The following is a 14,516-nucleotide window of genomic DNA, read 5'->3' on the forward strand; positions in this document are numbered from 1 at the left end:
TTTGAGCACTCGTAAGCTACAGGATCATCTGTCCTCTTGCTTGTACTGTTTCTGTCCCATACACAGGGATGGAGAAAGTTCAGGCTGGATTTCACTTTGTTGCATGTCCCATAGAGTAAGAAATAACCTTCCTGGACCCACTGCTCCCCAACGACACAAGAATGAGCCAGGGCTTTAATTTCCACCAAAATCTGTGATGATGGTAATGAAAAACTGAAGGTATCCTATCTCCTGTAGCAATTACGGCTTTGGTATTGAAGCTTTTACACCAGTGATATCTACTAGGCACAGAACATTTTAATAGCAGTTATCACCTATGTGTAGCCATTGCTTTCCTGTTTCTTACCTGCCTTATACCTTTAACAAAAGCTGTCTGTATTTAGAAAAGTTCCCGCTGAGAAAGTCCTGCTTAGCCATGACATGAGTAATGACCTACGGACCTGAGTCTGGAGGGATTCTGTGCTTGGAACAAATGTTTGCCTTACTGGCAGTTCTCCTCAGACTAGGTAGCAGATAAGCAATGGGGTTTGGACAGGTTGGTTTTTATGGGTTTTCTGTAAGAACATCACCTCCTCTTGTGTTATGTTTTTTCTTCCTTTCAATAGTAGAATAAATATTTTTAGGGGAAAAGTCACTGTGATAGCGTTCAAGTAATTTAGCAGGTTCCAAAATTCTGAAGAAATACAATATTTGCATGATTTTTAGTAGTCCCATAAGAATCTTTTACTGAATTTGCAATGCATGGTATAGCAATGTATATCAGTCTGTGTCTGGAGAGGATTTTAAATAGCAGTGTGCTACCACAGACAACAGCAAGGTGAGCTTGCAATCAAAACAGTGGGACAGTGCAGTGAATATCATCCTTTGCAAGACACTCCATAAGCCAACAGAACATAAACAAGTAGACAAATATATGTTTCTTTCCTTTGTATTAAGCTATGCAGTACCCCTTGGAAGGCCCTGCAGCAAAGGATGATTGATGCACGTAACAGTGAATTTCATCCTGCACCTGGAGGACACGAGCAATTGCTGTGCCTTTGCTCTTCATCTTACGCAGCACACCATACTCTTTGCTTCATGCTTTTCAAGTCCTTGAGCATAATCAAAATAGCGCAGGCTGCCTGTAATCTTGAAGTAAAGGAGACAATTTAGAAAACACTTTCACATATCCTTCCCTCCCTGATTTTTCTATTTGGCCTCAGATTAGTTTGTTTTCTTCTTTAGGCAGCCAACATGTTGGCATCTAAAACCAAAGACTATACAGCTAAAGCCAGCCCCTGCAACAGGTATATGAAAGACAACACCACATTCTCAAACTGAGAAGGGTGCTTGACTGGATGGCATAATTAAAAAAAAGTCTAATTCGCCTGCAATAAAATATTAATTCAATATTTTGCATTAGCTGTTCTTATGTCCTTGTGTGTAGCATTCTTTCATACAATTCTGGTATATTTGAATAATGCTACAGACCTAAGAGGAAAAACATGCTTCTAAAACCTTCTTGCTAATGGAATACTGAAATTACAAGTCAGTCATCTTAAAACCACTGAGTTACAGCACTTTCCTGTTTACTAAAAACACTGTTTACTTTTTTCAAATGGCTTTATCTTCCGCTTAGATTTTCCATCTTAGCTGCTCTCCTGCAGAACTAAATAAATAAATACACTGATCTGGTGTGGCCAAAGCCTGGGTCTGCATTAGCTGCCTCTGGGATGCCTGCACAACATTTCAATAGTACCAGCACTTGGGTACATCATCATGATTTCGTTGGGGTTGAGATCATTGTTGCTTAAAGAATACCTATCTAGGTCACAGCATTATTTATTTATCCATAGCAATTGTTGTATTGCAAAACAAATAAGGTGAGGCTTAAAAGAAAAAAGCAGCTTGTGTGTCAGCAGAGTTTGCCTTGAAAAACCTAGTAAGCTCTACAGTTTAAAAAGAGCATGGCATGTACCCAGTGTTTCCACAAAACTGCCTGTGCAGAGGGGGCTATCCCAGATGACAAAAGCTTTTCCAGTCTTGGCAAAATGACTTGGTTTGCCAGGTGACATGGGAGCCATGGCAAGGTGGTTGGGCACATGCAACTGCTGGAGTTTCTGATAGTGGGAAAGGTTTCTTTCTGTCCCCTCTGCCACAGTGTGCTGCTGCAGCTTTCAGCTAGAGAAAGTGTTTTATCTGGGTCCCAATAAAACTTGTATTATGCAGTAAGTTTTAGAGTGGATATTCTATGCCCTGAAATGGTGGAAAACATGGTATTTGTTGCAAGTTCACAACTGGTTTGTTGGTGGCCTTCTGATTTCAAATGGTGCATTGTTGGGCAGGATGGTAACCAAACGTGCCTGTGCAGTTCTCTGGGCATGACTAAATGCTGCATTTACCGATTTCTATGGATCAAAAATCTAAGAACCAATATAACCTGCAGACTAATACAAAATGCAGTATAGTTATTAGAGTGCGAGCCCTGCCTATGTAGTGTTTTCCCTTTAGCTCCAGGCGTGAATAGAATTTGAGACGTTTTTCTGCTCAGAACCTTCTGAGCTACTTCAATGTGTTACTATTTGTTATGGATGTCTAATCCACATTTTTTCAGCTTTGAATCATGTCATCACTGTCACCATTCAAAAGACAGCAGGTCATCTTGGCTTTGTGCGTGAATTATGTAGAAACATAGTTTTAGTACTTCATTTCATATAGTAATCCTATATGCAGTCTTGACATGCTTCATGTTCTCTTTAGCCTTTTGGAAATAACGATCCCTATAAACTAAGCAGGTATTGTCAGTATTCATAAACTATCCTGAAATATTGATCAGTAGTTCATCATTGAATATACAGAATGAAGCTCGTGCCATTAGCCAGTTTTCCAGGAGTTTATTTTTTGGAAGCTCCACGTGTTGATTTCATGTTTTCATGATGGCTCTCCATCTTTAGATGTTTGCTGCACAGAGCATTAGCTCAGTTACTTGAAATATAAACCAGAATACTCTATAAATCTAGAAATAAATGCATAAGCCCATCATGTGATGCCTGATGTGTCTGTCATAGGTTTTCACAAGTCAAAGAGACAACACCAGTCTTAGTATTTTATCACAGGTTCTTCTATTTTGTTAGGAACTGCTTAATCATAAGGTAAGAGCAACCATAGTGAATGAAAGCAAAGGCCCACCTCACTCAATATACTGTCTCTTAACAGTTACCAGTGGCAGATTACTATGAAGAAAGTAGGTATAAGCAAAAACGCAAACAATTTCTGTCAGTTTAGGGACTTCTGTGCCAAACATTGCCTCCATGGCACTGTATTCAACAGCCTTCCTTGGACATTGGTTGTAAAAAACTGACTAACTGATTTTTGCAAATGTGTATTTCAGGCTGAGTCAGATATTGTCTTATCGAGTGCTTCCATTTCTTTATTTTAAACTTGAAGTTGGATAATTTCAACTGGTGAATTATAGATCTTGAATTATGAGGGAGAGGAAAGAATGAATTCTTATTTTCCATCTCCACATTGTTCATTATTTTAATACCTTGGTTATATCCTCCCAGTTATCTCTTTTCCACACTGGAGACTTCGGGTCATCTTAGTCTCTCTTTGCAAGGAAATTGTTCTATCCCCAGTCAGAAGTTTTTCTACCAGAGGCATAATTCCCTGAGAGATCGCTGTGGGACCCCTGTAGGGTCACTATTATAGCTCAGGCTCTAATAAGCTTCAAAATGTGTTAGGAACTATCTACAGCTTTACTTGGCACCTCTAAAATCAAACAATTGAAAATAAAATAGGTAAAAGTGATTTTAGCTTCCCACCAAAAGTCACCCATGGTTAAAACCCCATGGCTAAAAGACATGGATCTTTTTCCAGGAGGAAATTTGACAGCATAAATATGCACTCACATATTGGGTAGTTCTGGAACATTTCTTAATCCCTGTGGTAGAGGTGAGGAGATGGTGAACTTCCTTTTTTGCATTGCTCTTCATAACCTTGTTTTATATTGAGTGTTTAGCTGTCCTTCCTTCCTTGGCAACAAGAATATGAGCTGCAAACATGTAAAACAAACATGTACACACACACTTACCTTTCTTTCTGGCGTCTTGCCTACACTGCAGAACAGTTGCTGGTCCATTGCTGCTGCAAAACCATGGCTGGCAATGCTTCAGCAGCATCTAATAAGTCTACGTGCCAACAGTTGCTAGTGAAGACAAGGATACAGCATTTGTCCCCATCCTCTGACCTTCCCCAGAAAGACTGACAGTGAGGAGCTTTCAACAGTCTACCAAAAAAGTTTGGTTGATTGTTCAACATATTCCTTTTATTACTCTTTTCCTCTCAGTTTCACATTATGAACTTCCACTGAAGCCAGCAGCAGAATGCCTGACTTAGCTGGCAAGAGAATTGAGAATATTTGGGTTGCCTTCCTTAATGCTGGTGTGTCATTGTTCATTTCCATTTTATTGAAATGTTATGACTTTCAGCATTTTAATGTAATTTCAGTGGACACAGTCCAGTACAGAGTTCAAACCTAAAACCTCTTTTTTATGTGAGCTTTTATTTTCTAATATAGTTTTCAATATATTTTATTCAAAACTAGATGATTCCAAGGTCATCATGTCCTAGTAGCATCAGAAACCTAGTCTTCTTCAGCAATGTATAGAAAACACGTGAGTGAAACTGAATTGCTAGGAAGGGCAGAAAATGGCCTTGCCCCACTTCAGTGCCAAAATGGGCAGAGGAGTCTATCAGTTCTCTTTTGGTTCAGACAAAAACAAGTGAATACTTTGGGGAGGGGAAGGCAAAAAGAAGCTTTCAGTTCTTCGAGGGATCCAAAAAAGCTATTTAGTGTTAAAAGAAAACATTTAATCAGAGGCTTGTTCCAGTAGAAGCAGAGAAAAATGCAGATTTGGGATTAGGTTCACGGGGGAGAACCAGGACTCTGTTGCAAACACCCACATAGGAGATACTGATGACAATGGCGCTAGAGCTGGAGATGTTCCCTTGACTCCCCAGCCTGGACTCTACCTGTGTCCACTCAGCTGACATGTAGGACTCTTCATTTACAAACCCAGATCTCGGCACGTGCCACAGACTTGGCCTTGTGTTTTCCAGCAGTTCACAGAGCTGCCCTGGAAAGTGCCGGTGCTCCGGAGTACCTCGTAGCACAGGGAAAAGCCACCATGGGGAAAGCTGCTGCACTGGAGATGAATTAGCTGGATCCCGCCTGTTGTGTCCTGGGTGTGGACACTCAAGCAGTTGATTTTCATAGGAATTTAATTATTTTTGAGACGTCTCTCTTGCTTTAAAACATTGTTGAAATTGGCTGAGTGCTCTGCTACATACTATTACAAAACTCGATGATACTCCTTGATAAACATAAATGTTTTGTGTGTATTTTCTTAATTTTTCTAAAAAACTCTTTTTCCCCTGCTGCTTGTAGTTTCAAGGAGGATTGTGTGCTCCAAGAGGGGGAGAATGTTGCCAGGATGAGACAGTGTCTTGCAATATTCCCTTCTTTTTAAATGCAGAAAGTTCTGAAGGGTTTTTTCTGCAGAGCTCCCTGCTTGGAGATCTGAATTAAATCCAGGAAAATGTAAATAAAGTCTAAAGATCATTCCACAAGAAAGAAATGAAAACAAATGCATGCTATAGCCATGGAAAATGTAAAAGACTAAATGAGTTCCTCATTGATGTGGGTGCCAGGTTGTGCTGCAAGGGGGATGAATTTGGCTCAGAAGCCGAAATGCAAGTTCGCAGCCTCCCCAGGGGGTCGGTTCTGTTGCAGTGGCTCTGCATTGCTGTGAATGGTGCTTTCTGGGAACTGTGCCTTCCCTAAGTGATTCTGCAGCAGCGCAATACTGTATTTAATCAATTCAGGTGTCTTGAAATACTTAATCACCCAGCGTGAACATCACTTCACTGACCCAGAGATCAAGCGAATGTGTACTTGGTCCCTATTCACAAAAGTTAGATATTCCTTCGTAGAAGAACAGAAGGTGGGGAGCAGATGAAAGAAAGAATGAAAATATTGTACTACACTTTTCTTCACTTTTGTAAGGTGATAAAACTTGGGGAAGGTGGGGTGGGGTTTTTTTTTGTTTGTTTGTTTTGTTTTGTTTTGTTTTGTTTTTTAATACTCCCCATCTCTACTTGACTCTTGGAAAACAAGGGATTATTTAGGCATGTTGTATTTAGGCTGAACAGTTTTAGATGTAATGGTAACTTAAAGCAACCTCATGTTTGTCTCAGCAAGACAATAGAGCAATAAAATCAGTGAATGCAGAAGTTTTATGGATATCACATCTACAAAAATTCCCTTCATTTCTCATGGTGCAATTGGGAGTGAGAACTTTCTTGTAAATGGGATACTTAGTGAAGCACAACACATCCTCACAAGAACCCTATCACAATACCAAGTATTTTTAAAAAAGTAAATCTTCGTCTTAGAATGGAGTATCTTCAGCTGACTCAACATTTTGCTTACCACTTTCCACTTGTGAATAGCTGCGTATCAGTACCTCGCTGTTTGTAACCATTACAGAAGCTGTATATAACAGCTAACAAATATCAAATAATTAACTTTACATGAAGACAATGTTGAAAAGGGATTCCTTTTGCAAAATCCCACTGAATGGCAAAGATGGCACTTTTAGCATCTCTAAGACCCTTATTCTGCCTGTAGAAAAATTATTGTTTACTTCAACAGGAGTACGTGAAAAATTAGTACTTGTCTGCAGATGGAAATGCAGTATTCTAATGTAATGTGTTATTTCACAAGAATTTAGTGAAGACTGGGCATATACTTTCTTAAAGTCATCTTAATTTGATGAATAATGTGTTTGAATTAATCCCAGAAAAGGATTTCTTCAGTGCAGTTTCCACCAGTGTAAATAAGTTGTTGCAAGTACACGTTTACAAGGCTTTGGGCTGTAACCTGCTTGTTAGGCCAACAGACAGGGGGTCTTGGTCCTGTACTAAACCTGATGGACATCACTGGGATTTTCCTATAAGATCAAGTAATTTTCCCTGTACAGATCACTGTGTAGGACTGGGACCTTCAGTCCCCCCATTCGGCAAGGCTCAGGGAGCATCCTGTGAGACAGCAGGAGACTTGGCTCTGCTGGTGTCAGTGAGAGCAGAAATCACCCAGGACCTCTGTGGGTGCTGCAAAGCAGTATCTCCACAGCAGGACCCCTTCATGCAGCACGTGGCAGTATATAGATGGGTGCTTGCAGGGCAGCATCTTCCTTTCAGTTCCTCACAGCTTCCTTCTTCCCTTTCTGGGAAGAAAGGATACAGATTTGGTCTCAGCTGGACTGAATAGCTTCCTTTGACAATGCTGAGGTAGATCATTTCAGCTGTTTTTGAATGAAACCATTTGAAACATTGCTAAATGCAAAGGATTTTTTTTTCCAGTTTATTATAATGATACTGTTAATATTATGATTGTATCCATTACAGAATTTTTCTTTAAGGTTACCCCAGTTCCAAGTAATCACTATCTTGCTAGCTGCATAAAAGCACACTCTACTGTAGGAATTTATGGCCCAAGAGGCATTACAAGTAGTGAACATAAACAAGTCCTTAGGATTACTTTAAGTGAAAAATTCAAAGCTGGAAAAATGTAGTTAACATTATGGTCATGAACTAAGCTACCATTAGTGTAGGTATTACATTTTACATAAGGGCATATAGGGCATAAAGTTTCTTACTTTTATTTCTGGTGCGTAAAGTCAAATGTCATTCAAAAATTATTCCTTTCACAATATCTTCAGTGGAGGGGCAATAGTTTGCACTAACACCTGGGAAACCCAATCTGAATTCATTATTTTTGCAATTTGGCAAGAAATGGGCAGATTTAGCAAGAAAGCAAAACTCCATTGAAATAGCCTGGCTTCAGGACACCAGCATGAAATTGTATTGAACACCTTTTGCTGCTAGTGCTTAGCACTGTTGCGAAGAACAAAACCTCAATAAATTAATGCACCATAACAACAAACACTTTTACAAAACCCACAGTTTGTACATTTGATTTTCAAGACTGTGCTCAGGTCATCATTTAAGGCAACGGTTGGCATCGCTGGAACTGTTGTACAGGCTGCTGAATCAGAGACACCAGCTCTGCATCCAGTGCTGTTAACAGACCTTCTGCATGGTCCTGGGCAAATTATTTCACCTTTCTGTGCTTCTGTTTCCCCCGCCATCTCTTGCCTGTCTTACCTGCTTAGTCTGGACTGTAAATCTCCAAGACAGGCATTGTCTCTCTGTGTGTATGGTCAGTGGAAAGCCCAACTGAGTCTCAGTTTAGCTGCAGCCCCTGTGCATTGCTATAATACAAATACAAATACAGCCTCTTACCACAGGCATAAATGCAGTGTAGCATGCTTAGCAAAACCGAAGCCCCGGTAATAGGATCTCCCTCTAAAGCATCTACTCTAAAATCTCAGAGAGATGGGCAAACTGCCAATTAGTTATTTGCTTATATTAGCAAGCATCAATTTTGGAAGAATATGCATAAATGATGTTTTGTTGCAGCCCTAACTCATGTTTAAGTGGGATTATTCAACTTCATAGCTCCTGTTTTTGCCCCAGCACTCCCCACAGACAAAACTATATGCTTCATGATAGAAAGGTCAAGCTCAGACTGTTCAGTTGCCAGACAGAAGTGTCAGCTGGTTGGGAACAGGAGGTGCAGAAAAGCAGAAACCAAAATTGTGTTGCTAACTGATTCCATTTTAAAGATCACCTGCAAAATAAAACCACCCCCCTCCATCAAAATAAACCAAGGCAAGCTTATGCCTTTGTAATCAGCATTTTTAAGTGCTGCCTGTCTTGATCTTTCTCACTCTCACCTCTAAAATTTCTCAGGTAAGCAGAAGTTACAAAGATGGCAGCTGTTGCAGGAGGTATTGCAAGCTTGAGGAGTTCCTATCAGTATGGTTGTATGCCACTCAGCATCAAGAGTCATTTTTGTAAGGGGGAAAAACAACAAAAAAAGAGATGAATTTAGTATATTTCATTCATGCACATTTTTTCTGTCTTGAGAGACCCTGTTTTTTTTTTTTACACACGCATGCAGTTGTAGAAAGTTTCTATCATTTCTTATCCCCATTTTCTAGAGGGATGACACAGTTAACTGCATCCAAGATTAGCTTCTTATTTCAGGGCTCCCTGTGCATTCAGATTCTCACTTAAGATATTTTTCACATAAAAGCCCAGTTTGTCCAAACAGGTCTGCTAATGCCATGCTCCCACAGCAGAAGACGGTCGCCTCCCCGCTGATGGATATATTCTGATGGAAACCACTCAAGCCAGCAAACATCTGGCTGCCCTTAAAAGGGAGGGAGGAAGGTTTCGGCTGCGGGGCACAGGCTGAGGCCCTGCTAGCGAACCTCTCCACCTGGCTGTGGCAGGAGACCCCTTCCCGGTGCGGAGCCAGCCGGGGCAGGGCGTGAGCGAGCTAAAATTAAGCACGTGTAGGACTGTTTTAGGGGGTCTGAGTCACAGGAGCGACACGACTGAAGTGCTCCGCTTCGCTTGACGCGGCTATTAGGATGCCTAATAAATATTTATAGCCCCTCACCGGGGAGGTGATTGACAGCACGGGGGCAATCCCTACCCAGCAGCTGCAGGCAAGCAGCCGCCTCGGGGAAAGGATCCGGGGGGCGGGGGCGTGCGCGCAGCGGGGCCGAGCTGCCACCGCACCGGCGGAGGGGCTTGGGACGGTCCTCGGCACCCCGGAGGTCCTGCCTTCCCCCCGGGGCTGCGGGCACCCCCACTGGAGGGCTCGCCCCGGCGCCCGGCGGGACGAGCGGCCGCGGGGCTGCGCGGCGCGGCGCGGCCCGGCCCGCCCCGCCGGCCCGGCTCCCCCCGCGGGGCGGGGAGGGCGCTGCCGCAGTGACTGCAGTCCCGCGGAGAGCTGCGGAGCCGCCCGCCCCGCCGCAGCCGGGCTGCCTGCAGGTGAAGTGAAAGTCGTCGGGGAGAGAGAGAGGAGGAGGAGGAGGCAGCGGAGGAGGAGGAGGCGCGCAGCCCGCCCTGCGCGCTGCAGCCGGCGGAGGCTCCGCGCCGCCTCCCGGCTCTCCGCGGCCGCCGCATCCCGGCGCTCCCCTCCGCTCTGCTCCGCGGAAGTGAGTGGTACCCAAAGTTTGCGTTCCCCGGGGAGGGGGTGACCTTGGGGCGGCTGCGCCGCGGGCAGGTGGGGCTGAGCGGGACGGGGGCTGCGGGGCTGCGGTTCCCCCCGACGGCGCTGCCCTCGCCGCCGCCTCCCGGACCCTCAGCAAAGTTGGGGAGGCGAAGGGCAGGGCGGGGCGGGGCGGGGCGCCCCGGCCCCGCCGGGAGCGGTGCGGGTGCCCGGGCGGCGGGGGAGGCACCGGCAGCCGCCGCGGGGATCGAACCGGGCGGCTTAGCGCTGGCCGCGCACGGGTGGGCTCCGGCGCCGGCCCGGGGTGCTTCGGTAGCGCCGCATCCTTCGGCTGGTCTGGCTGTCCCTGTGCGTGCCTCTGCGTGTCTGCTGCTTGTGAGTAAACTTACAATATGTCAAACTTAGAAGTTACTTATTGGTGAGCACGGAGTACCGCAAAAATTACTTTTCCCCCCCAAATATGAAGGGGGGTGTGTATGGCATGTGTTGGCTGTAGTCAGAAGCTTTCCACAACAGAATTACTGTCCTCTTTGGAGGAAGAAAAAAAAAAAATCCTTTAAGAATGTGCAGTGTGAGTCGGAAGCTTTTCCTTTAAGCCCTAAGGACGAAAGAGCGGCTCTCCAGACATCTCAAGCGCGGGGTCGCCAAGCCTCGACTCGCTGCCCTGCTCGCAGGGACTGCGCGAGGGTGGGAGATGCTCAGGGGGGTGCTTTGCGTGTGTCTTTGCCCACGTGTGTGCCCTGAGGTATGATCTGCTGTCAGCCAAGGGCCAACTTTTTCTGCTGCTTCTGGAGTTAATGCAAAACTATTGTTAGTTTCAAGAATAGCAGAATAGGGCTTGTCCGTGTTTGGCAAAGTTCAGCCCCTGCATGCAGTATTGGTGGGCATGGTGATGTGAGTTTCTCAGAATATTTAAATGTCATGTTTAGTGCTTTACTTTTGTGCTGCTGTTTAAATCAGTCATTCTTAATTCACTTTCATTTCTTGTTCTTTCTCTGTCCTGGTGCCTTCAAAATACTTGCTTGGAGCTCTGCAGATGAGCATTGCGTACTGCCGGGGAAATCACCAGCTGATCGTTTGCATGTCTGGGGTTGCTCAGAAAGGCTACGTGGACAGTAGCTTTTTCTTCTTGTGAAAGCATAGTTAGACTATTAGACAAAGTATTGCATAATATCAAATGTTAAGATGTAAACTTGGAGACTTTTAATTAACAGACTTTCTACAAGTTAGAGATGAAAATCAAAGCCATATTTATTTATTTTTTTCTTCTGACCTTGTGAACTGTGCAAAGCAAAGTGCAGGGAGCATGCAGTGTATAGAAGTCTGTATCTAGCTCGCCAAGAATGACGTCTTTATACAGTGACCAGGCTAGAAGATCTCTGACTAAATGTAACAACTTTTTTTTTTCTTAACTGTATGTTTACCAAGAAATATAACCTAATCTTGAATTCCTTTGATAACACCCCAACTAATGCATGCAGGAAGTTCTATGTGCACAGCCGGTCTTGTGTGCAGTGTACAGGGTGCAGCATTAATAGTGCGCAACTCTTTCTGCAGCCAAAAACCAGCTCTGACTTCATACTGTGTGTTCCTGGAGCTCTGACTGATGTGCATAGGCCCAAAGATTTTATATAATGTCACAGTTCAGGCTTGTGGGTTTTAAAGAACCTTTACCCACAGATCACTGCAAAATTAGAGGAGGAGGTTTAATACTGAGTATTTTTTAATGCTTCTGTGCCTGGAACTATATACTGTTTTTTCCTGTATGGCAGATGAATTATTCTAAAACTGTTTTGACAATTTGCTATAGTTTAGACCAGCTATGTTTTCTAAAGCATTCAATGTACAACAACAAAACTGCTATTGAAGAAAACTACTGCATTTAGTTACTTTTTTTTTTTCCTGGAATATGCTCCCCCCCTCCATAAAAGCATTGCCTTTGTATTCCTATTCATCGTGGGGTTTGTGGGGTTTTTTTTGTTTGTTTTTAAATAGATAGATGTTCTGGATAGCTAACTTGCTGTCTACCTACTTTCACTGTTTGAAATAGCAGTCTCCTGTTTATTGCTTTGTGATAAATTACTGTGCTGTTACTCCATATGTGTAGCTTTTGGTTTAGGCTATAGGAAGAGGTGGGAAAAGATAGCTTGCCTTTCTTTCTGACGTGTTCCTAAGGAAGCCAGTACTCTGGTATGGTAGAATTGTTTCTTGAGAGAATAAATTCATTTCTCCTCACTGAAGGCTAAAGCTTGGCAGCTCTCTAGTGTGGAGTCTTGTGTAATAGCTGCTGTCTGGGCAGTGGTTTTGTTGGGGCAAGGATGACGTCTAGGCTGCTGTTGGTAATAGTTTGGATTTTGTAAGGTTGCCCTGAGTTGAGTGGCTCTCTGTGTTTGACATTTGCTGTGACCTCTTGCTGTAAGCAAAAGGAGACAGTTAATGATTTTGAAGCTCGTCTTTCACTCAGAGTTGTAAAATGAGGATGTTTAGTTCTAGTTCCTCTTCTAACTCTTAGCCAAGGCTGAATTTTCACTTTTTTTATATTCTTTTGCATCCCTGTGAGACTTGGGATTTTTACGTGCATATGGAAAAATTTATCCATGGACTGAGAACCAAAGTACTTAAAGGTTGTTTTATAGATACAGAAGTCTTAAAGACAAGACTGGGTTATTTTTATAATCATGATCTGGTTAATCAGTTAGTGTTTACAGGGGACTATTAGAAGTTAAGCTACAAGCAGTGAAGAAAGCAATGAGGAGAAAGTAGACTATGGGTGGCAAATATGGGACTAAGAAAAAGGACAATGCAATGAAGCAAGAAGCAAAGGCTGCGAATCAAGCTGAGGGAGGGAACTGAAGAAATAACTGGGAAAGTGGGGTGGAACTAATGTTAGCTGGCAGGGAAAGAGGAAAAATGCGGACTTTCTTTTTCTGTTTGACCCATCACTTATATCAAATTGTAATGAGTTAACAACCTGATGGAGGATGAAAGGTTATTTTTACTTACCATTCCTTATGCTGATCCTGCATTTGACACTGTTGTGGTGGGCAGAAGCTCAACCCTGTAGAGAGCAATTGTACTGCAGACCCGGCTTAGTTATCTTAGTCCAGTTCTGGTAACTGATTAAGTAATTACTTGCACTACCTCAGTCCTGGGCTCTTCTGCTGAAGTAGTCCATGTGACTGATTTGTCATGGTATCTGTACATGTTTGCACCCCGGCCATGGTACCAAAACTGGTAACTTGAGCGTTCAAAGGGTGGTTGGTGGTAGCTGCTTTCCCTCATAAATAGCCTGGCTGGCACGTAAATTGCTGACCTGGGGGTGAAGGCCTTTCCAGTCCATTGCAATTATTTGGGCCTTTGGGCCTCTTCCAAAACAGTGCTTTCCAGCTAGGCGTCACTGATTCTTTAAATTCTGCTAAAAAATAAATTGCTCTTCCTTGAATGTGTTGTACTGTGGTGCAAAGGGATATTATTCTGTCATACCAGACATCTAAATCCTTCTGGCTGAAAAAGGTGAGATCCTTGGTCTTGATCCAGTAAAGACTTGCGCGTAATGCTTGACATTAAGTTTATCTGTAAATCTCTCTAGATTTGTATGTGTAGATTTGGATTCACTAAAGATGCCTGGGAACTTGTATACATAGTTTGTATATGCAAAAATGTTCTTTTTTTTTTTACACAGTTGAATAATAGTGTTTCTTCCATTTTTCATTTAATATAAGCTGGAATTGGCTATATTCTTGAATGCCTCAGAATTCATTAAATAATGGAAGGGTAGTTTTTCAAGCCAGCATGAAATGAAATAACTCCAAACATGTATACAAAAATCAAGGAGAACACTGAGATATTTGCTGCTAACACTGAGGTATGCTGCCAGATCTTGGGGTAATAATGTTATTTGTGCCAGGGCGGTGGGTCATGCCAAGAGAAGAAACAGGTTTTGTGGCAGGGACAGAATGGATTGGGACAGTGCAGTGGTCCTTCCAGAAATATACTTTGATGGTAAAGATTTTCTTTTTTTGACTAACGGGATAATAAAATGATCAGTTGTTATCTCTTTTGCTCCAGTTTTCTTGGGTGGGGGAAGGGGAACAAACCCTCCTTTAGCTCCCCATTGGAAACCTCTCAGAAAACCCTTCACTGACTCATTGGAGTACCTCTAAATCACTTGATAGAGTGTTTGAGTTTGTGCAATCTAATGGTAAGCCTATAAAATCTTGTAGGCCATGAGTGGGTTTTTTTTTTCCTCATACAGTGTAGCTTTTGTATTTGTTATCATAGAGTTTTTCTTCCTTGTATTTCTTCCTTCCTCTTCTAATATTCTGCATCTTTTTACTTTAGGCCCCAAACTGCCTCTTTCTAAAGTGCAATTTGTGGATGTGCGATT

General features: G+C 42.9%; 1 protein-coding gene across 4 annotated transcripts in view; it reads left to right on the plus strand.

Annotated features, from left to right (window-relative positions):
• Nucleotides 1–9,964: 9,964 nt before the first annotated feature.
• Nucleotides 9,965–14,516, plus strand: part of KIAA1217 (KIAA1217 ortholog) — a 371,546-nt gene continuing 366,994 nt past the window's right edge. The window contains exon 1 of one of the 4 annotated variants that reach the window (XM_072854451.1): nucleotides 9,965–10,115. The gene's annotated coding sequence lies outside the window, so the exon portion shown is untranslated. Of the gene's footprint in view, nucleotides 10,116–10,353; nucleotides 10,505–14,516 lie in introns of those variants that run through there. The other 3 variants (XM_072854441.1, XM_072854450.1, XM_072854442.1) reach the window with 3 other exon arrangements.

Source organism: Ciconia boyciana, chromosome 2 (assembly GCF_034638445.1).
Source record: "Ciconia boyciana chromosome 2, ASM3463844v1, whole genome shotgun sequence".
Classification (NCBI taxonomy): Eukaryota; Metazoa; Chordata; class Aves; order Ciconiiformes; family Ciconiidae; genus Ciconia; species Ciconia boyciana.